The sequence below is a fragment of the Parasteatoda tepidariorum genome, chromosome 7 (assembly GCF_043381705.1).
Source record: "Parasteatoda tepidariorum isolate YZ-2023 chromosome 7, CAS_Ptep_4.0, whole genome shotgun sequence".
Classification (NCBI taxonomy): domain Eukaryota; kingdom Metazoa; phylum Arthropoda; class Arachnida; order Araneae; family Theridiidae; genus Parasteatoda; species Parasteatoda tepidariorum.
Genome location: NC_092210.1, coordinates 13,528,686 through 13,553,131, shown reverse-complemented (window position 1 = coordinate 13,553,131; position 24,446 = coordinate 13,528,686). Strand labels below are relative to the sequence as shown.

Here is a 24,446-nt window from a genome sequence, read left to right as displayed (position 1 = left end):
CCAACAATAAGACTCTCTATTAATTTAAAACAAAGGATATTGATGTTAATATATTTCAAACTACAACTGGTAAGTCATTTATCTCAGTTTTATGAGACTTTCAACAATTGTTTTTACGATGTTAAAGATATTTTTTCCCATAAATAAAACTTTCATTCAAAACAACAACAAAATGCTTCTATCTTATCTTGCAGCAGGAAAAGACATCAAATAAAAGTTTGCAAAATCCTCATGAAAAATGAGTATGCTAACTCTTTACTTTTTAGCTCAACTCCCGAAAGTTTTCCAGTTTTTCTCTCCCGGAAGGTTTCCTTGAATTCTGAGATAAAGGGCAAATATTGGCGATCGCTTTTGGCGACATGCAGGGGCAACCCTACTTCGTCACCCTCTTTTCGGCGCCGGCCGGGATACTCTATACGCCGGTCAGCCCCTCCGGTAGCAGCCCCTGCTTTAAGGCTGTATGGGGAGATTTCGAAATCTGGAAAAGCTTTCAGTAAGTTGTTTTTCCCGTTTTTATCCTGAATTATTTACTTTTTAGTGTTTATAAGTATATTTTCTATTCCCTTGCGAACATATGATTACTTGTTTCACAGTAGAGGACAATTAGGTTTGATCTCATTGGTTGTTTGTCCCGGGACAGTTGCTATACGGTTTGTGTATTTTTGAAACGTGTTTGTTTTTGGTTTAATTTTATCACTTTATGTTAAAAAAAAAATTATATAAAATAAAAATGTAGTTTTTGGAATTGGAAAGGAGTTTTATTGATTATGGCAAATATTTTTTCTTTCAAAAAATTGCCCTAAGCTCATTCTTATACTTAATTCTGTGAATTCAAAAAAATAATTGTCTTGTAAACGAGTAATTTGTTAAGTACTTTGGTTAAATACCTTTAAAAAGAATGGTTTTCTTTAATATTTTGATAAATTTAAAATGTAGTTTTTTGGCTTTGTGCACAAGTTTTATTAATTAATTAGCACAAATAATTTTTAAAAAAATAATTTATGTTTACACGTGTTTTATTATAACATATAAAGAACATATTGTTTTGACATGCTCATATTAACTAATTAGGATAGATATGTGTACTTTTATAAGTTTAAAGTATGTTTTTTTGATCTTGTATACGAGATTTTTTTTTAAATAATATGGGTATTTGCATATATATTTTTAAAAAAGTTTTATTTAAATTTGTTTCCTTTTTACAATTTAAAAAAAAAGGTTTTTAGTTAATTTATTTGGGAAAAATATTTTTAAAAATTCTTCGGTGAAATCGGCATATTTCGTTAAAAAATATTAATTCCTTTAATTCAATATATCCTTTTATTCAATAAATCCATTAATTCAATTTGGATGAATTATATAAGTTTTTATGATGCATAATTTGAATAATACTTATTTAACTTCACTTGTCAACTTCAATTCTCCGATTATGGATAGAACTGCAAATGCAATGCAATATGTAATAAAAAATAACTACAAAGAAATTTCTTCAGATAAAATCAATTTAAAAATAATTTTAATGTTTTCAATTTTTAAAAACTTCATGCAAAAATTATTGCCAAGTCTAAATAGAAAAAAGAAACAAAAAATAAATAAAAATAGCAGCTTGCTTTGAAAATTAGCTTTTTCCTGGAATATTTTTATAAGAAATTTATAGTTTGGTTGGCCTCAATTCAAAATGCTGCTTATTATAGTTTACTGTCGGAATGTTTACTTTTCCAGCGACTATATTACGTACACCTGTATTATAAGTAAAAATTAGATTAAATTACGCATTAATTAGTATAAAATACTGACGTGCAAATTAAAAAAACAACGCAAGTGCGTAGCGGTTGATTTCGAGAAAAGTGGCCAGATAACTATTTTCTTTCTATTGCTAATGCTCTGAACACTAACATAGAATTTTAAAGAAAACTGATAAAAAAAACTTAATTTTTAAAAAAGAAATCAATCTTTTGTAATAGCTACAATTTGAGCTTTTTTTCTTTGTCACTTACGTTGATTTTTCGATCGCACTTCTCGTGTTAGGAGAAGTCTAATCCAGCCCGGATCATTGCTGCAATTGCATTTATTTCAGATTATATCCAATTTTTTTCTTAAAAAAATAAATAAATCTAAAAAGTACAAAAGAAAAGCACAACTTCTCAAAATTCACACACGTAAAAAAAATTTCGTAAAATTAACGACCTGCATTGTAATGACATTCCTGGTAAAAAAAACGAAAAAAAAACATAACATTAATATACACTGTCAGAATTTTTATTCTACAATTATAGTAAAGTAACCGAAGTAGTCTGTCCCTCCAATTAACCGTAAAGTTTACGGTGAAGACCAATTTTTACTTTTAAGGTTTTGAAACCGTTTACATCTAGTATGGTTATAAAAGTATGAATACAAAACTATATGTTTTTTAATTATTTACAACTGGTATGGTTTCAAAGCCATAAAAAAGAAATTTAACTGGACATAGAAGCTTTCTTTAGTCAAAGGGTATTGGGGAGTGCAGAACACTGGAAACTCTTCATAAGTTGAAAGGAATAGAAGAAATATTGTAGTGTCAACGCTGGGACTCGAACCCCTGTTCTATCGGTCATGAAATTGAAAGATTAGTCCTCTCGGCATGTTCGCAGCTGCAAAAAGCTAAGTAGCTTAATTAGGTTGGATAAAACTCTGGTTGCTTAACCGTAGTAGGTGAAAGAAGTTAATAAGCGGTTTTTCTAACAATTAACAGTTTAATCACCATCTTATTTATGGTTATTTGACTGTTTTGTTTGAATATGGGGAAATAACAATTGCATAAATTGTTATTTAACCATTTTTATCCACAAACTTTCTAACAATTTACGGTAATTAAATTATTCAGTTGGTTATTTGGCTCATTTAAATCACTCATTTCCAAGTAAATTGGTTAATTTTTTAACTAAAATATCGCTACCCTAAACAATAAATCCTTGCAAATTTGCTAAAATTTATAACGTATTGAGCTAAACCATGATTTTAATTTAGTATCAAGTGACTCATCGTGTAGAAGAACTAGTTTGCACTATGAGGCATTAAAACTTAGTTAGACCACTTCGCTAGCCGCAAATTCACACTATTTCATGGTTCATTGGTTCAACAATTTTTAACAATGTTGTTAGCCAACTTTTTTAATCATTTCATAGATAGGAACACACTCTCAAAAATAATGTTCGATATTGAATTATAATATTGATACCGTGAAATATATTTTGGAGGAGCCTTATTAATGCCTAAATTTGAACCATGTATCGCGTACCATGAATTGCACAATGTGAAAAGAAATTGTGTATCTTAACACCAGAAATGGTGGCAACTACTTAGCACCATGCGGTGTTTCAATTAGAGTTTCCCAATAACAAAACCAAAGATGGGATAGTTTTTTGCGTAGTTAAGCACCTAAAATAATCTCTTAAACCACAACTTGTTGTAATCTAGCCAACACGATGTTTTTTTAATTCATTAACACTAAAGTTTCTAACTACAGTAAGACGTGATGCACATAAATAGCAGTAAAGTTACTTTTGTGATACAATTTAAAGAATCAGAAATTTAGGATAGATATATACGATATTTCTTTAAGTAAAATTAGCTTGTTAATCAAACAAACACACAGCTCAGATAGAATAGTATTATGAATTCATACAAAATCTACGTGAATGGAATAATGAAACGGTAAAATTATATAAAATTATTTTATAGAATCTGCGGATTTATGTGAATCTTATGAGACTAAAACTAAAAGCGTACGTCTATTCTATAACTGCTTAGATTGGCAGTTTGTCAAATCAATAAAACAAGAAGACTGAGATTGCTAGGTAAATAATCGACAATATTTTTTATCAATCAAAAAATATGAAGGAAACTTACTTGGTATTAAATAGGCACTAACGATTTTGTCGATTAAACCTGACAAGAAATATAAAGCAAACTACCATATTGTCAATATCTAGGAATTGCACAATTATTCATCTTTGAGGCATGGTGGCCCAGGTGATAGAAAGCTTGCCTCCGAATAAGGAAAACCGGATTCGTTTCCTAGCGACGGCTGGTCGATACGAATTCCGCACCCGACTCCATCCTGACCACAGCGCTGACGTTAAATATCCTCAGTGGTAGACGGGTCCTGGGTTAGAGTCCTCTTACCACCAGGCTAACCGTAGGAGGTTTTCATTGTTTTCATCTCCATGTAACGCAAATGCGCTCCCATTACTTGATCCAGGAGTTCCTTTGTCTTCTGGGTGACGTTCAAAATTACAAGGCTACGAAGTTGACGTAAACCCAAAATTAGGTTTGTTCTTCAACGACGGTTATAAAATTATTCACCTTTAAGCTCCTAACAATGGTCCAAAAGCATTTCTTATGCACAATAAACATTCCTTACCATCATTTCACACATTAATTTAGCTAAACAGTTTAAATATACACTGATTATTTGCTAAATTTACTAAGCTCCAAAAAAATTCAACATTCTTTACGAACAGATTAGAGCAAGCTTTATTAATTATTTGTATTAAGATTTAACTACACGCTTTAAAGCGTGTAAAAATGCTTAATTCGGTATTTACTTGAAATAAAGTAATCATCTACACAATTTTTTGAGTCTCTCAACACTGAATTCGGAGAGATGTTACACCATATTTTTTTAGCTTACGATGCGTGTGAGGCACGATAACTGATTCATATTCATTTTAAAAGGACAAAAATTAAACAATGATACGGTTTAATATGCTTCAAAATTCCTATTAGTGCCTTTTTACCGTTGTTTTACCACAATGTTGACTTAAAATATCCTTATTGGTTCACGGATCATGGGTTAGAACCCCCTTGCCGTCAGTCTAACCGTGGTAGTTGTTCCTGGTTTTCCTCTCCCTCTAGTTCCCCTGTCTTCCGGATTAGGTTCAAAATTACTAGGCTACGGAGTTGAACATCAGAAGTCATAATCCCAAAATAGGGTTAGTTGTTTAACGACAGTTATAATTATAATATTTGTGCATTTACATGTGCTATGATCATTGTTACTTAATATTTCGAATGTCAGAAGTTAAAGTGAGTCACAGATAGTATACTTATAAAGGGCTTAAAGCAATATAGTGAAAGACAACAGTTTTTTTTCTTCTCTAAAATATGATAATTACAATAACTGTTCCTTACTATAAATTCAGGATTTAAGATTACTCAATTTCCGTTAAATATCATCTTAATACACATTGAGATATCTTACATGAAAAGCATTATGTTTTTTTCCGAGCAATGCTCTCTTGAATTTTATGAAAACATCTATTTAATGGCTCAATTTATTAGATATTGTTCTATTTTATTGGCTCAAGCCCTTAATATAAATATTCTACTGAATAATTACTGTTTATGTTTTTTGAGGAATTAACGTTATCTAGAATCTTGTTGTGACAATCGTTTGGCATAAGCGATGCATCGCACGCCGTGTATTTTGATCTATAACGCATCTACACTGAGAAAAGTATGGCCAAAACTACCAGAATATGGTAAAACCTGCCGCATTTTTGACTCTATGAGAACAAAAAGATTTGTAATCTTTACTGAAGCACTTGTAATTATTTTGGAAAAATCAACAATTAAATATGGTTTTAAAATGTGTGATCAAAATTTGGTAAATGTGTTAAGATTTGGCAGTTTTATCACCTTAGCGCGTGGCATAAAAAAAATTTTTTCGGTTACATTTACTTTTCAGTTTTGCATTTTTGTAAAATGTGTGGTATTAAGAAATGTAATTTTGAAAACCAGAATACCTGGTAAACCGTTACCATATGAACGGAAAAATTACCAAAATGAATATCTTAAATTTGTTTTATTTTCGGTTTTATGAAATAAAATTATGTTGTTTTTTTACTGGAAATCTCATTACAATACAGTGAGATAATTTTGCGATAATATTTTTCTCCATGTAGTTTCTGAAAATTAAAGTTTTTCATTTCCAAGCTTTGTTAGACCAAAAAACAATTCAGAGCAAATATGTAGTTAAGTTGAATTAACCGTTAAAAATGAAAATGCTTTTCTTCGATAGAAATATGCAAAACTATATAAAATAAACGCATTTTATTTAAAATACGGATATTTCCCTAACCATCAACTATTGTGCAGCTTTCGAATGACGTAAATTAAATATCTACCTACCTTTCTTTAGTCAAAGGGTATTGNATAATATTTGTGCATTTACATATGCTATGATCATTGTTACTTAATATTTCGAATGTCAGAAGTTAAAGTGAGTCACAGATAGTATACTTATAAAGGGCTTAAAGCAATATAGTGAAAGACAACAGTTTTTTTTCTCCAAAATATGATAATTACAATAACTGTTCCTTACTATAAATTCAGGATTTAAGATTACTAAATTTCCGTTAAATATCAGCTTAATACACATTGAGATATCTTACATGAAAAGCATTATGTTTTTCTCCGAGCAATGCTCTTTTGAATTATATGAAAACATCTATTTATTGGCTCAATTTATTGGCTATTTATTGGATATTGTTCTATTTTATTGGCTCAAGTCCTAAGTATAAATATTTTACTGAATAATTACTGTTTATGTTTTTTGAAGAATTAACGTTATCCAGAATCTTGTTGTGACAATCGTTTGGCATAAGCGATGCATCGTAGGCCAGTTATTTTGATCTATAACACATCTATATGAGAAAAGTATGGTCAAAACTACCAGAATATGGTAAAACTTGCAGCATTTCTGACTCTATGAGAACAAAAAGCTTTGTAATCTTTACAGAAGCACTTATAATTATTTCGAAAAAATTAACAATTAAATATGGTTCTAAAATGTGTGATAAAATTTGGTAAATGTGTTAAGATTTGGCAGTTTAATCACCTTAGCGCGTGGAATAAAAGCATTTTTTTCGGTTACATTTCAGTTTTGTATTTTTATAAAATGTGCATAATGAAGAAATGTAATTTTGAAAACCAGAATAGTTGGTAAACCGTTACCAAATGAACGGAAAAATTACCAAATGAATGCCTTAAATTTGTTTCATTTTCGGTTTTATAAAATAAAATTATGTTGTTTTTTTAATAGAAATCTCATTACAACACAGTGAGATAATTTTATGATAATATTCTATTATTCCATTTATTTATTGAAAATTAAAGTTTTTCATTTCAAGGCTTTGTTAGACCGAAAAACAATTTAGAGCAAATATGTAGTTAAGTCAAATTCTTATAACCGTTAAAAATGAAAAAGTTTTTCTCCAATAAAAATATGCAAAACAATATAAAATAAACACATTTTATTTAAAATACGGATATTTTCCAAACCATCAACAATTGTGCAGCTTTCGAGTAACGTAAATAAAATATCTCCTACCTAGAATACAACCAATAAATTTATTTCGAAACACAATCCGTTTTAGATGACAATGTATAGAAAAATAATGTGGTTTTTGTTTACTGAAAAAGACTGATTTTCAAATTTCCAAATATGTAATTTTGTTCCCATTATGGAAAAAAAATTAAATTACAAATTTATACATGCGTTACTTTGTTTTTGTAGTTAAAAACAAACTTGAAGGGTTGCCTTGTTTAAAATATGTATGTTTATCATTAAAATAATGTTTCAAAACAGCTATTTAGGTTTTGCTATTAAAAACGATACGTTATTACGAAAAAAAAGCAACTTTTTCAAATGTGTTACGCTGTTTATGAAAGTATGAACACTTAATCGAGACTTTTAAAAGGCACAAGTTTGTTTGCGTTATTTTAATATTTACTATTGATCTCTTAAATAATTCATAAACTCAATTAAATTTGTTTTATAAATATTGCTACTTTGATTTCGCTGCATTTAATAAGTGACTAATAAGATATCTATCTTATTCTAGCTTTGCTCTTTTAATCTTCTTTAATGTTAAAAAAACACTTTTTGAGATATGGAACAATACTATAATTATGTGATATTGAATATATCCTGATATCAAAAGATAAATGAAGCGTAGGGAATCTTAAATAATAACAAATAAACACGTATATATTTTTATAGTATAATGTGACACTAAAAAAGATGAAATATTTGAAAATTCAAAAAAGTCTTAATCTGTTTTTTATAATACAGTAAAATATAAAAACTATCAAGAACGATTTGTATGAAATTATTTCCATTCACCTTTTATACGCTTATGAAGTTCAATTTTTAAACCTTAAATTTTAATATAAGCTTTTGCTATAAATTTTTATAACAAATTTTTACAATAGATGCCAGATTGGTTTTAAATTTTCAACTTCTGCGTATCGAACTAAATAAAGTTCTTCTAAAATTTATATTTCAAGCTTATAAAATTTATGTATGTGGTGAATGATAATCATAGTTAAATTTAATTCTCTGCCTGTCTATTTACTATTTTATAACACAACAATCGGATAAATTCTTATTGCCCATTTTTTTCTTATACGTAATGTAATAGAATAAAGTTTTCCTAAACATTGATTATAATAATTAAATAAAGTTTATTACTGTATTATTTGCCTGACTCTTTGCAATTTTAAAACATACAATGAAAAAAAAGTATGGTCAAAACTACCAGAACATGGTAAAATTTATTGTGTTTTTGACATCATGGGAACGCCAAAAAGCACTGTAGTTTTTACCGCACTTATGCAATGATTTAGGAAAAATTAACAATAAAATGTGGCTTCATAATAGGCGATAACATTAGCTAAATTATATTATTATTCTAAATTATATTATTATTCTAAATTTTATTATTATTCTAAATTATATTATTATTCTACTTATAATATTCTCAAATATAGTCATTTTCATTACACTAGATGAAAAGCTGAGCTATGCATAATAAGCCAAATGTTTTAACTATTTGCAATATTATTTTATCTAAGCAACCACAAATGACAATAGTTTATGAACTACAAATAAACTTAGTCATTTGCGGTAATTTTTTCATTTGGAAAAAATGAAACATTTACATTTGAAAAGGATTTTTGAAAGCATTGCGTGATAAATACGTTTCACGCTCCCCATGAATTGCAAATATGTTAAAGATTTAATGTTAGTTTTTCTACTAGCTTAAATATGCAATTTTCTTTTAATTTAGTTAACTCTAAGTACTCTTTAGTTTACTCTTTTAATCTAGTTTACTAGCTTAACCGTTATTATATAAACACCAAAAATAATTTAATGTTCTTTTGGGAAGTAGCAACATAACTATTATTTCTCTCTAGAGAAAACAATCACAAGCGCAGTTGCTGTTGCTGTTTTAGACGTTCAACTTAACATTATATTTTGTTTCACTGTACAAAAACTATTCGATTTAGGAAATCTGAATTACGAAAGTTTGTTGAAAAATATGCAAGGAAAATGGGGAATAAAAATAAAATTCAAGAGTTAATTAGAGAATTATTAACTATTAAATGTGTAGTAAAAAATGCCACGTAAGCCACTCAACAGATTTCAGAAATTACGTAGTTGAAATGTGACACACTGAAGGAGCCATTTTCTTTTATTAACTTAATATGAAATTTCAGTTTGATAAAAAGTTATTGAAAGTTCACATGCTTTTTTTGTGAATAGTTTTTAAGTGTTTTTTATATAACAATTCTTTTGTTATAACTATATTCAGTTTTATTATTTTGTTATACATTAATCTAGAAAACTTTATTCCCTCTAACAAGATCTTTAGTTTATGAATTCACGCTAGAGTTGATTTGAATGGCAATAAAAAATAGAGATAGGGGCCAAATATTGCCAGATATAAATTTAAATCTTTATGTAGAAACTTTTCTGATGTTCTTCATATGAAAATTTCTATATTGATGTTAAGATTTTTAAAATTTATAAACAAAAAATAAACTTAATGCAAGAATGATAAAAACCTCTCTTGTTTATTTCTGAATAAATTTTAAAATTTATTCAGACTTATACTCTCGAAAAAAAGTAGCTTGATTTTGAACCAGCCGTGTTTGTCTGTGAACCATTCAAACTGATTCGCAGACCCCGCGCGAATAATTTTGAAGAAGGATGCGAGCCGCAATAGTTCAGGGGATAGAGCATTCGCCTTCCAAAGAGGTGAATCGGTTTCGAATCCCAGTCGATACGAATTCCGCATCCGGCTTGCCTCAACCACAGTGCTGATGTAAAATATCTTCAGTGGTTGACGGAACATGGGTTAGAGTCTCCTTGCCGTTAGGCTAACCGTTGGAAGGTTTCATGGTTTTCCTCTCCATGTAACGCAAATGAGGGTTAGTTCCATCAAAAAGTACACCACAAAGGCAAATTTCTCCCAATACTTAATCCAGGAGTTCCCTTGTCTTCTAGATTGGGTCCAAAATTACAAGGCTACGTAGTTGACCATTTGTATTCGTAAACCCAAAAATTGGGTCAGCTGTTCAACGACGGTTATAAAATATAAAATATTATAAAATATAAAATAATATAAAATAATACAAATTATGAAATAAAATAAATATAATAATTCGAGCCTATTTTGGAAGGACTCGAGCTTTGAACTCGCTTCTGTCAGAGAGAAGTCCTCTAAACATGTTCTCTAAAGGTCTTCTAAACATGTCCTTTAAAGGTACTCTTATTATGTATGAACATCATTGTTCAGTACTATCAGATAAGTATGGTTCTTTGCTATAGTGGTTGATTTAGTGTAGAATACGACAGAAAGGGGAGGGGCTGAAGAACAAATTTCTTGGCTATTCCTCTTTCTCCATAGGATATAATTTTAATGAATCTTTGAAGATTTTGCAATTAATATTATTTCTCAAGAGCACTTCAAACACAATTTATCAAACATTATTCAAACTGCGTTGCCAAGTGCACTTAGACCAAACAAACCTAAAATGCTGAAAATCTGCCATTTGCATTCCTAAAATATTAATTTGAATTTTATGTACCCCAAAAAGTTAATAAACTAAAGCAGTATTGTTCAATGTTATAACACAAGCATGGTTCTCTGATACAACTGTAAGGGTTAGAAGATTCGGTGTCTTTAGAGTAGATATACGACCGCTAAGGGTAAATGCTGTTGGTGCCGCGAAATTCTGGTTCTTGATTATTTCACTGCCTTCCTTTCGAATGCTTGGATAATTCCTTGAAGCTTATGTTTAATTAATATTTATTAAGGGCATTCTAAGCATATTTGCTGTGATCGCAGCTCTAAAGTGAAGTAAATATAGAATTAATATCTCGTTTTTTATACATAAATTTTGCTTACAAATTTTAGGTTACTATTGCGTTTCACATTTAACCTTTAGGTGCAAAGCTTTTATGAAGCATTATTTTCATACTTTTTTCATTATTTTGCATTATTATTTTTATTTTATTATTTTGCATTATTATTTTTTATTTTATTATTTTGCACATATATACATAGTGGCTAAGTGGCGCAGTTGGTTTGTCGTCGGCCTTCTGAGCCCGGGTCTGCGGGTTAGATCCCAGGCCCAGACACCGGATTTATGGAATGCAGAATATCCTCAGCGGCCATGTCGTATGATTATGCGGCATGTAAAAGATCCCTGGAGTGCCTTATTGGCTCTTGGCATTTCCGGCAAAATTAAATTCCTAGTACACTTTAGCATCCAAATAGAGTCTCGGTGCTGCCTTCTAGTGTGACAGAAACTAGACGTCCAAATCAACATGACCAACGGTATCTCACCCATTGTGGTGGTCCTGAAAGAGTGGATACCACCTCTGGAGAATGCACTAGGTTTGCTCATCTGCAAAACCGATTGTGCAGCTCATTGGAAATAAAAATTTTAAAAAAAATTATATATATATATATATATATATAAATATACATATATACATAAAGTCGCCGTCGTCCCACTGAGTCAGAGGGTTAAAGATTGAAAACGTCAGTAATTCTGTCTAAGTATCAGATATTTCATTAATTTTATTTCGAAATCCTTTCCATAAATCTTTTTTCATCGTGATTTACGTTTTTGTATTGCTCCATTTCTTTTTGACGTGAAAAATGTTTCAATTAATTAGAATTATTATTCTTATGATTATAGTTGTATAATTTTAGTATATAATCTCTCAAATACGCATTTTCCACTAGTATATCTAGGAAATAATGCGTGATGTTTGATGCTGCTATGAAGGTTGTGTCTTATGGAATGCTAAAACTGTAAATGCAATTAAAATATATCTCAACGATTAAAATTACGTTTTCGTTATACATCCTTAAATTTTAATTCAATTGGATAAAAACTGAGCGATAACATTCAGGAGTTGATAAAGAGCTGTATAAACGTTGTGATAGCATACTCCTTTCATATACGAGTTAATATAAAGAGTTCTATTTCAAACTTTCCTCCTTTTTAAAAAATTTAACTGAATATGTATACTGGTCATATAGTAAAAAATAAAAAATAAATCCATTATGACATGTTTATCTCTTTAATATTCAAAACTTTTCTTGCATAAATTTTTAATTAAGTTTTTAATTATTTTTGTAAAACGTCATTTCATTTATTTATTTTTTTTCGAAAGAAAAATTATGAACGAACCATTTTGAAAGCAGATAATGAAAATAGCGCTATTAGCCAAGCTATTCTTCAAAATAAACTCGGATATTATTTTGCTGGTTTTTTACTGAAGATAATTAAATCCGAAGATCATAAAACCCCTTTTCCTGATTCTGCGGGAAAATAGCCTTTTCGAACTTCGACCTTTCTTCGATTTTTCTTTCATTAAACTTGCTGTACACATTTATTGCTTAGAACAAAGGGTGTAAAATATTAAAAGTTCACTAGGCGGAAAATTATAGAGACGTTTTAAACTTCATACTATTATTTTACGCCTGAATCTAACCAACTAACTTTTAGTTGCGCCATAAATTTCTACTCAAACATAGTTCTCTTTTGAATCCGGAACTTATGGCCAGATTATTTTTTTTGGCTGAGATTTAAGCTTTATTTAAAAGAACAAGCTTCATCAACATTAAGAGAAGAGAAAAAACTTAAAATGGATGAATAATCTTTCTGTAAGAAAATGTTTAAGCGTCACAACGGTTTAGACTGTTCAACTTTAGGTGACATTTTGCTTTGCTTTGCAAAGACTGTACGAATTGGAAACTTACTATTATAAACGTATGCATTACTATTATAAAATGTACAGAACGATGAAACGAAAAAAAATTTAACGTTCGATAAGTAGTTCGAAAATTATTTATTTAACCTGTTGTAAAAAATACCATCCGGGATGCTCTGCGGGTCACAGAAATGCAACTACAGAATTGAAATTTATCTGCTGAAAGGGATATTTTTTTATTTATGAGCTTAATACGGGAACTTCCAATTTACTCAAAAAATATTGCAGTTTAAGTGTTTTTTTGCGAATTTTATTCCTTGTATTTTTTGCTTTAAATAATGACTATTTATCCAATGTCGCACAAAAAAAATTGCTAAAAACTGTCAAAATATTTGATGTCAAAAGTTACAAAAAATGAATAAATATAATAATAAACTAGAGTGAAAGATTGAAATCTGTCAGATCTAAATCATATCATTTGTATCTAAATTGGTAACTAAGTAAAAAAACTCAAGAATGATTAAAACTCTTTTTAATTTGAACTTCTATATGTATAACAAAAAAAAAATTATATATATATATATATATATATACAGTGAAACCTCCTGTTATGGACACTCCTACAAAACGGACGCCTCTCAATACGGACATATTTTTAATTCCCCGGGAATCTNATCCACTGTAGAAAGAAACAAAAAAATTTTTGTTGCTGATATGTACAGAATAAAATTGTGTATAATAATCAATCATTAAATAAATAAATAACTTTGATTACATCCAAGCATATTACAATCATGCATAAACTTGGTAGTTATTAGGTTAATGTAAGCTTCTCTCTTTACAGTATTAGCAGTTAAAAAGAATCTCTGGTAACACTTCAATGTCCTACATAACTAAACTCAATTTAAATTGTCAATTTAACGTCAAAACCTTTACATCATATTTGTAATTGTTCTTCTATACTGGATAAAGTCTACAACATAGACGACCTAAAATATACAGACTATTAACAGCTCTATTTGCCAAAGGTCTTTGACATTGCCAGGACTGTTTTGGATGCCTATTTGATGCCTCTGCACAACTTGGACAAGATAACAATTTTTAAAAAAAAATACAGTAGTTTAGTTGTAAATTAAATACATAACTATACTCAATTTAAATTGTCAATTTAACGTCAAAACCTTTACATCATATTTTTAATTGTTCTTCTATACTGGATAAACTCTACTACATAGACGACCTGAAATATACAGACTATTAACAGCTCTATTTGCCAAAGGTCTTTGACATTGCCAGGACTGTTTTGGATGCCTATTTGATGCCTCTGCACTACTTGGACAATATAAAAAATTTTTTTTAAAAACTACAGCAGTTTAGTAGTAAATTAAATACATAACTATACTCAATTTAAATTTTCAATTTAACGTCAAAACCTTTGCATCATATTTTTAATTGTTCTTCCATACTGGCTAAACTCTACAACTTGCATGACCTGAACTATATAGACTATCAACTGCTCTAGTCGTCAAAGGTCTTTGACATTGCCCTGACTGTTTTGGAAACCTATTTGATGCCTCTGCACTACTTGGACAAGATAAAAAATTTTTAAAAAAATACAGTAGTTTAGTTGTAAATTAAATACATAACTATACTCAATTTAAATTGTCAATTTAACGTCAAAACCTCTACATTATATTTTTAATTCTACTTCTATACTGGATAAACTCTACTACATAGACGACCTGAAATATACAGACTACTAACAGCTCTATTTGCCAAAGGTCTTTGACATTGCCACGACTGTTTTGGATGCCTATTTGATGCCTCTGCACTACTTGGACAATATAACAATTTTTTTTTTAAAAACTACAGCAGTTTAGTAGTAAATTAAATACATAACTATACTCAATTTAAATTTTCAATTTAACGTCAAAACCTTTGCATCATATTTTTAATTGTTCTTCCATACTGGCTAAACTCTACAACATGCATGACCTAAACTATATAGACTATCAACTGCTCCATTCGTCAAAGCTCTTTGACATTGCCATGACTGCTTTGGACGCCTCTGCACTACTTGAACGATAGCAATTTTTAAAATTAAAAAAAAACAGCAGTTTAGATGTAAATTAAATACATAATTATACTCAATTTAAATTTTCAATTTAACGCCAAACCTTTATGCTCAGTGTTTGAAAAAATCCTATACAATTTGTTGACCTAAAATGCTACTTTGAAACGGAGCCATCATTTATACATAAAGTCGCCGCAAAGGGAGATAAGATCCCTGACACTTTGATTTCCCAATGTATCACCTGAAGGAGATAAGTGAGAGGAGGCAATCGATCATGATCAGGCAACCCTTTCCTTTGCACTTGTCTGACGCATGGCATCAACTATTTAAAAATTAGAACAATTTTTTTCGTTCTTTTCGAAAAAGCATGTTTTAGAAGAAAAAAAACGATTCCAATGTTTAGAAAAAAGATTATTTTCTTTTAGAAGTACCTATTAAAAATACAAGAAGCACAAAAATAGTTTTTGGTAAACAAAATTACAAAAGAAGACAAAAAAATGTAGTACTTTTGTAATAATATTAAAAGTGATAAAACGTAAAGCCGTTAAGGATCATCTTCTATTTTTAATTGTTTTTAATGTTAGGGCTTGATTGGACTCTTGTAACATTTCTTTGAAATACTGGAACATATTTTAAAGGCTGATGAAGGTGTCTAATACTTAATCTGAAGTAAACTGTTTTGTTTCGGAAGGAACTGTTAAAAATGCAAATTACGTTATAATAAATATTTCATGTTAATAAAATTAAGATCAGAAATAGAAAACTTAGTACAATTTTATTACTGTAATATTAATGTAAATGATAAAAACTAGTTGCATGGGGCAGAAATTTGTATATACAATTTGTATATACATATATTGTCTGCTGATAATCAAGCTGATTGTTTGTTTGCATATAGTCCTAAAGCCGAAAAAAAAACTGTAGAATAGGTATATATATATATATATTCCATTTTGAATCGATGCCCTATTCTATTGAATTAGCAGATGAACGGGAATGTCGGTTGTATAAGATTTTTTGCTTTAATCATAAATTTTTTTTCATCTGAAAATTATAAAAGCTGCATTTTACTGCTCGGCAATCACGAAACTCAATCCAGTTCCCATCAGGCTCAATCAAGTTTATTGAGACCTGTGGCTCATCTTGTAATTGACAGACTATACATCAAATGTTTCATTTTAAGAGATTTAAGAGGTAGGAGAGAAAGCTTTTAACACTTTTAATAATAATAAATAAATAAAAAATTGAGTCGTATCGACAAATAAGAAAACATGGGAAAAATTACAATTCAAAATATAGAGAAAACATGGGAAAAATTACAGAACAATGAAAAAAAAGGGAGGGGAAGAAAATGATAATAAAAATAACAAGAAAAAAAATCTGAAAAAAGAGGGAAAAATAATAAAATTCCGGAAAATAAAATAAAAGATAGAATCTTTGCATCAGCTCGCTCTATTATATCCGCATAAGGGAGTTCTTTCTCATATTGTATCAATATAGCCGAAGCAAAATATTTCAATACAATATAGTGTGAGGAGCACTCAAGAAAATTTTAACCAAAAAATAACAACAAATAAAATAGAACACAATAAGTAAAAATATCACATAAAAACAGAAAATAAAATGTAAAGAAAAAACAGAATAAAACATGAAATGAAATCTATAAAGCGAGTAGCGAATTCAAATGAATTTACATGAACGGGAAGTTTTTCAAGAATGTTTTAAAATATTTTCGTAACAAGATTGCCAGATTTCAAAGTATGAAACCAAAAGAGCAAATTGAGGTAAAAGTGTAAATAGAGGGATTTGTATTAAAGAGTGTTCTTACTACAGTATTGAAGTGCGTTTGATTTGCTAGTTACCAAGGATGGACTCGAAAATGGATGCTCGCAAGGTAATATTATACTGGAAAATTTAAAGAAGTTGACAATTAATAATTTGCGAAAATTAACATTTATTTAAGAAAAAAATAATAAAAGAGAAAAGAGAGAGAGAATAGAGAGAGAAACATGAATTGCCTGTTTTGCACATAATTTTAGCCATTAATCTGCCCGAAAAGAATTTGCACATGGTGAAAATTTTATAAATTAACAAAGAGATTTTTTAGTAAATTTATTTACAATAATATACAATTGATTCAATGATTTTATACAGAATTTAATTACTTTAGTTGGGTATCCATTGTTTTTTTATTAAATTTCGAAAGAGTTTATCTATTTGCTATTTGGATAAATGAAATTTACTACATATTTTTTTAATTCTATTTATTTCCTTAAAAGTGGTATTTTAATACATGTTCCTAGAAATAATAGAATTCCAAGTAATTAGTTTATCTATATTAAAATTAAAATCATTTATTTCCTTTATAATACCCAAATCCAAAATATTTAAATTAATATCGTTATCATGATAGCGAAGCAAGATTAATTCCTCGGAGTAAATATTATTTAATAAAGTAATATAATCTTGAAAATTAAAGATAAATAAATCATCAATAAATCTAAAAACAAACTTAATATTAAGAGTATAATTTGTTTCATAATAGTAATGCAGAAATAAGTTAGATAAGAGAGATAAGTAATTAGATCCTTGTGGTATTCCATTAATTTGAGGAAAAATATCCTTTCCATTGCAAAGATAATTATTTAAAAGACAAAAATTAATCAGAATTTCCCAATAATCAAAATTGCAATAAAGGATATTTTTAAAATCATACTAATAATTCGAAAGGACATCTTTTAGTTTAGAAAGGGGAATGCTATTGAAAAGATCCTGTAAATCAAAAGTCGCAATAGAATTAATTTTATTATGTTTAATGAATTCTAAAATCGGTTGATTATTAGTAATAATCCAAAAAAAATTCTTCTTTAATAATATTGTTACTAATTTTATTTAAGTAGTTAGAGAAAATAGTGCCAGGTTTAGTTAGGTAAGTAATAGAACCACATGTGATTGCTCTAAGTTTTATTGGAATTTTATGAAATTTAGGACTGATAATTAAGTAAGGAAATTCTACATTGCTAATTTTAATTTTTAACCTCTTATATAAAGATAAAATATTTTTAATGACAATAGTATTATTTAAATTTCTAAGCTTAAAATTTTTACTAATTTTTTATTCCGTATTTAAAAGTTCAACATAGAATTTTTTACAGAAGATTGCATAATTATTGTTAGCTTTGTTCATGAGAGTAAATACAAAATTTTTTTGAAGTTGCTTAATTGATTGAACAATTTTAGAAAAATTTGTTGAATTGTTGCTGTTATTTAAATTATCCTTATTATTGAAAACAAAGTTTTTAAAGTAATAATTAACACCCCATTTCCCTTCTGTTAGCATACCTAGTATTATATGTATCTATATCTATCCATCTATCTATCTATCTATCTATCTATATATCTATCTATCTATCTATCTATNATATATATATAGTAATTACTTAATTTTTGCAATTGTTTTCAACGTTATTAACATTTTATGAAAGTTACTATTTCAAATTTTACTAAATCACCTAACCTTTACTTAAACCTAACTTTAACTACAAAACGAGACGTCTAAGACTTCATCAGAATTTTAAAGATTTCTTTTAGAAGCATATTAAAAATAAGAACAGCGGTGTCGCAAATATTTTATGACAGTGACAGTACGTGCTGGGACTTATAAATTTAGGAGAACAGCATTTGGTAACGGTAGGTGCTTAATTCTCATTTATTATTATTATTTTAATTTTTTGTTACTCTATTTGAAGTTGCATGCTGAAAAGAAGTTATTAAGGACCGATTTGTAAGGGTAATTGCATAGAGAGTAAAAATAACAAACATAGTTATAGAGCATGCAATTGCTTTCGTGCTGGCATGCTTTTAGCATCTAAATACAGCTTTTAACTGTTATGTCATTTAACTATTTTTTGATGTCCCTAATTTGTATTGCATTTATTTTCAGACAATGCTATATTTACTTCTCTGGTAATTTGAAAATTTCAGTTAATTATCTGTGAAATAAATATAGTTTTTAAAATGTAACGAATTTTTTAAAGTGATTGTATAAACTAAAACACCGTTAAAAAATTCCTGTAAATTTTACCGTTTATGACAGGCAACTGGGTTAGTTTCGCAAAACTGTAAAATTTATGAAATAAATCTCATAACCTTAATCTGCTTTTTTACAAAAATAGTTTTTTTAGTCTATTCAGATTGATTTTTTTCCCACAACATAGCACTTTTTAACAATCAAAATAAATCTGTGGCCTTAATAGACTTTTAGACAATAGAGAATATTTTATTCGGCAGAGAATATTTTATTTTTATTAACAAGTCATCGCTGGGATTCAAAATTATTTAACTGATGTCTGTAATCTGTTGTCTCAGTTCACTTTGTCTATCTGTTGACTTTTAGCTGACGGTTGTTACGATTTTCTGCCTGACCAGAAGAGGGCATTGTAATCACTCACAATAATTCTGTAATCACTTATGTGGCAGGCAATGGTTTGAACTGGATGTCTCATTGTCCCTTTTCGTATCATATTGATTTATTGTTTTTATTATTAAATTTGCTTGTTATTAAATATGATTTCTTTAATTAATGCACAAATTCACCACTGAATCATTCTGCGACAACGGTTTTAATCCACTTATGATTATGGTAAAAAACGGATAAAACCCATTTTGTCAGCAAAACGGCTTTAAACATTTAAATGTAGGAGAAAGTTAAAAAAACGGGTATTTTTTGTACTGAATACTTATTTATGAAGCTTAAACTAAATCCTGAAATCCATTATCCAACGTTTTAGAGGAACAATCCCATAGTTTTATTCGTAAAAATAAATAAAAAAAACTCCTATTTTTCATTATCGTTACCGAGTATACGGTATAAAAGTAAGCTTTAATTATATAAAATCTCATATTAATATAGTCACTTTTTTCAATTAAATACGATGTTTGTAACTATACACTCGTATACGCTCCCTAAATAAGCAATTATGAACAAATTTATTAAAAAATCTCTGACACAAGATTGAAACAGGATTATTTAGAAAAGACTCTTTACATAAAATATTACAGTTTTTATTAAAAAACAATATTTCCTGCGCCATTATGCCTTTGCCTAATTATTCTTTTATACAATTGAAAATATTTATTCCATGCTATAAATATTTTATAATTGCTATATCATTTGAAAATAACTCTTGAAATCGAGTTGAAAAGTATTTCTTTTTCGTGAAAGCCATACAAATTTCTTCTATTCATGATATGAGTCTTTTCATCTTCTTTTCATTCCAGTACTTTAATCTCTTTAAACTCATAACTCATATTTCTGATCGTGGCAGAAATTGAAAAGTACCATTTGCATTATTCTTCAGCAACTGGACTGTTTCCAACAAAAGTTGATGGGCCGATAGAGATGGAATTCGGATACTTTTTGATACTAGCTATAAAATTAATACACATTAGCCTATAAAAATAATTCTATCAATAACCTTAAATATATATAATATGTACGATGCGCATGTCGTAAGTTTGAATTAATTTTGAGTAGTGTGAATTTAATTTAATTTGCAATATACATAAATATGTACAATATACATTAAATGAAATCAAAACTTTAAGATTATAGGTCTGGAATGCAAAGTAAGAGTTCTTATTAAGGTTTAATTATTTTGAAAAGGAAATTTCTGATATCTAATTTAAGATAGCTAAAATTAGATACTGTCTTTAAGAGTATCCTGATTCCTTTTAAGGAAAATTGAATTATTAGGGAAATGAAATCAAAACAAATAATGCGGGTAAAGTCAATAGCTTTTAAATCAATTTAGTTTTATAAGAATTATTATTGTCATATACATAAGCTTTATTATAGCTTACATTATTATTAACTCCTGTGATAATCATTTGAAAGTTCTGACATAAGAACCAATGTTAGATACAAATGACAATTAAGAATACGTCGATTACCTTAAACGAAAATTGAACAATTTTGAAAACAAAAATAAAGCAAATAATATACTTAAATTAATAGGCTTTATATCAATTATTTCTATAATAATCACTATTATATTCATCAACCATTCTTGATAATTTACACAATAACCATTTGAAATTTCTGACTTAATTGCTAATATTATATACAGTTGGTAATTAACAATGCACCGATTCCCATAAACGAAATTAAAACAATTTAGAAAATAAGAATAAGAAAAATAATGAATATAAAATTAATAGCATTTATATCAATACATTTATATAAGGATGATTATTTATTATTAACTTATTATTAACTCAAGGATGATTATTTATTATTAACTTCAGTCATTATTAAAAATTTATATAATAATTATTTGGAAGTTTTACATTAATGATGTTTTTTTATTTGGTGATGCGTTTGGAAAAGTTTATTTACGTTTATTTATATTTTGATGCATAAAAGTTTCAAAAAAAACAAAATTAAAGAAGGAAAAACAAGCAGTTACAAATCTCAGGAAATTATTGCTAATTATAATAATTGTTTTAAAATAAATTTTTAGTTCGGAATTATTTTTTTGAAAAAAAACATGTTCTTACTAAAACTGTCATTTTAATTTTAAAGTGAAGATGTTTATATGAAAAAAATTAAAAAAACTTTAAATGAAATCATAATATTTTTCAATATTAAAAGCATAATTTTTTGAGACATTTAATTTTTAAAAATCTAAACGACAGAATATTTCACGAAGTATTAAAAGATTTATGGCAATTCGTTTGTCCAAAAAAATGTTAAAATTTCATCTCCGTTTCAAAAAATATATGTTTGTTGCTCATTATGATCTTTTTTAAATATTGTTCTTTTAAACTTTTACTTCATAAATAAATTAATTTTATTTTATTTTTCTTTAACTTTTTGTAAACAGTGTCAGAGTGCCGTATTATTAAAGAGCTTTTATTTCAACAAAATTTGATTTTTTAAAGGTCTTAAAAAACCGTATTTGTACCTAAGTTTTTAAAATATTTAAGATAAAAATATAGACCAAAAAATATGCATTATTGAATATAATATTTAAATACCTTTCATAGTGTTTAAAATTTTAAAATATTTGTTATGAATTTAGCTGTGATAAATAAATTTCTACTCTGGTTAGATTTCATAAATTAAGTTCATTTCTTAAATATTTTATTAACTCCATTAAATTAATAGGCTTTAAGTCAATTTATTTGCAAGTTGCTGGACTTGAAAGGCTTATACTAATGGTGTTTCCATTTAATGATGCATTTATGTGAAGAGTGTTTGTAAAATAACTCTCTACTCTTCCATTTCAGAAAATATGCACTAGATATGATTACATAAATTGTTTCCATTAAACCTTAGATTAACTTTTTAAACTATTCTAATTAACTTTCTTTCCAGAGTAAGTTAGGTATTCATACAAATATTTTCGCTTAGTTACATTAAATAATAGAACGTTTTTAGCACTTCAAACTTTAATAAAATATACAACTTTATATTATGACGTTTTTACACGATTTTTAAATTTTGTTTTAAAACAATTCCTATATTCAATTGAATTTCTTGTGCTGCTTTACCATTTAACCCCCTAACGGTTGTGCACGAAAAAAGTCATATTTTAATAAGCAATCTTTTCCAAATAGAGAACCCGGTTTTTCCATGTGCTTCGATAGAGAAATAGTGTATAGGTTAGAAAATTTTGCCCAATTTTGCCCTTTTGCTAAACGCCAGTGAGTAATCGGTATTTAATTTATTTAAAAATAGAGTACAAGGCTGTAAACAGTTTCAAAGTTTACAAATCTTAGATACATGATATTTTGTATGCGTTAAAATTGTTACGCTTTGAAGCTAATTAATATTGATTTATATCAATTAAAGTTATCCAAACTAACTCTTTAGTATGTGTTTAAGTAAACATTAGAAAAATTTAATCTGGCTTTAACCTTTTTAAATAGGAAAAATTGCATCATTTTTTAAAACATCGAAAGAAATTCCCGATTTTTATTCATTTTTCACTTGCCTTCGACCCCTTATGAGGGACTAAAATAAAAAAAACACTAACAAATATATATTCTTCATTGCAATCAATTTTAATTGGCACACGAGATTACATTTTAATATAAAACTAATATAATTGTGGTGTTATAAGCGCTCCTCTATATGATCTTAAAAAATAAATTGCACAAAGAAAACAAACTCCCAGATTTGTCTTGCGTTATTAATCATCTTTGATACGAATTATACAAAATTTTGCAACAACACAAATTACAGTAAAATATAGATACATTTTTTTATGTTTAGTTTAGTTGAGTTGAAATGTATTTTCATTTCTAATAATACACACACACACACACATACATACATATATATACACACATACATACATACATATATACATACGTAAAATGAGCCTAGGTCANNNTATATATATATATAATTTTTTCTACAAAGCTTCAAGCACAGTAATTAAATAAATAATTCGAAGTAACTGAAGCGGTAAGATATTATCTGATTAAAAGCTTTCTTCGTTTAAGAATTGCATTAAAAGTAAATAAAAGTCAACATGTCACGTCTAACAATTCTTGAAAATGGGTGCCTATTTTTAAAGTACTTGAAACATGTCTACTGTTATTTACTTTTTATGCATTTTTGAAGTGTGTAAAGCTTTTAAACTGTAGAATAAGTTAGAAGTTAAGAGTTAAATTAAATGTATAATTGAATTTTATGAGATAATACGTTAAGCAACCCTATATTCATGATAAAAACTTACAGTTATGAGTATACTCCAGATGTGTATTACTGTGTATGATGTGTATTATGAGTATTACTCCAGATAGAAAAGAAACAATAATACAGAACTATATCTAACACAAAGTTAAAGGAGAGAAAATTAATAGGCAAACTAAAAAGTAAGAGTAATGATCCTCAAATAAAATCGAGGCTGTAGAATTTGGTATTTAAGAAAAAAATAATAACACTCGGTATTGGAAGAGTTAGAAAACGAATGATATTTTAAGAAAGGCAAAAAAAATTGGTTGATATCCTATAAAAATATGAACCCATGTGCTTGTCTATCGAATAATTTAGTTTCTGAATCAATTTAAACATCGTATTTAATATTATAGTAAACCAGTTCAAATTTCAAAAATTTTAGAATTGAGAAACTTTATTTGGATTTTTTTAAATTTCTAATAAATTATTCATTATATGAAGTTAATTATGTCTAACATTATTATATAAAACTGAAACTGATGATGGGCTAATAAGGACTCAGAAAGGCCTAATGAGGTCTTAATTCTATTTTGAAAAGCTCTTCGAGATAATAAGCCTCGCTTATG

The 24,446-nt window shown here is 27.9% G+C and overlaps 1 protein-coding gene across 1 annotated transcript in view; it reads left to right on the top strand.

The window, feature by feature from the left end:
* The first annotated feature begins 394 nt into the window (after nucleotides 1-394).
* The window catches only part of LOC107457341 (sodium/potassium/calcium exchanger 2-like), an 88,754-nt gene continuing 64,702 nt past the window's right edge, over nucleotides 395-24,446 (top strand). The window contains exon 1 of the mRNA XM_043042568.2: nucleotides 395-493. The gene's annotated coding sequence lies outside the window, so the exon portion shown is untranslated. The remainder of the gene's footprint in view (nucleotides 494-24,446) is intronic.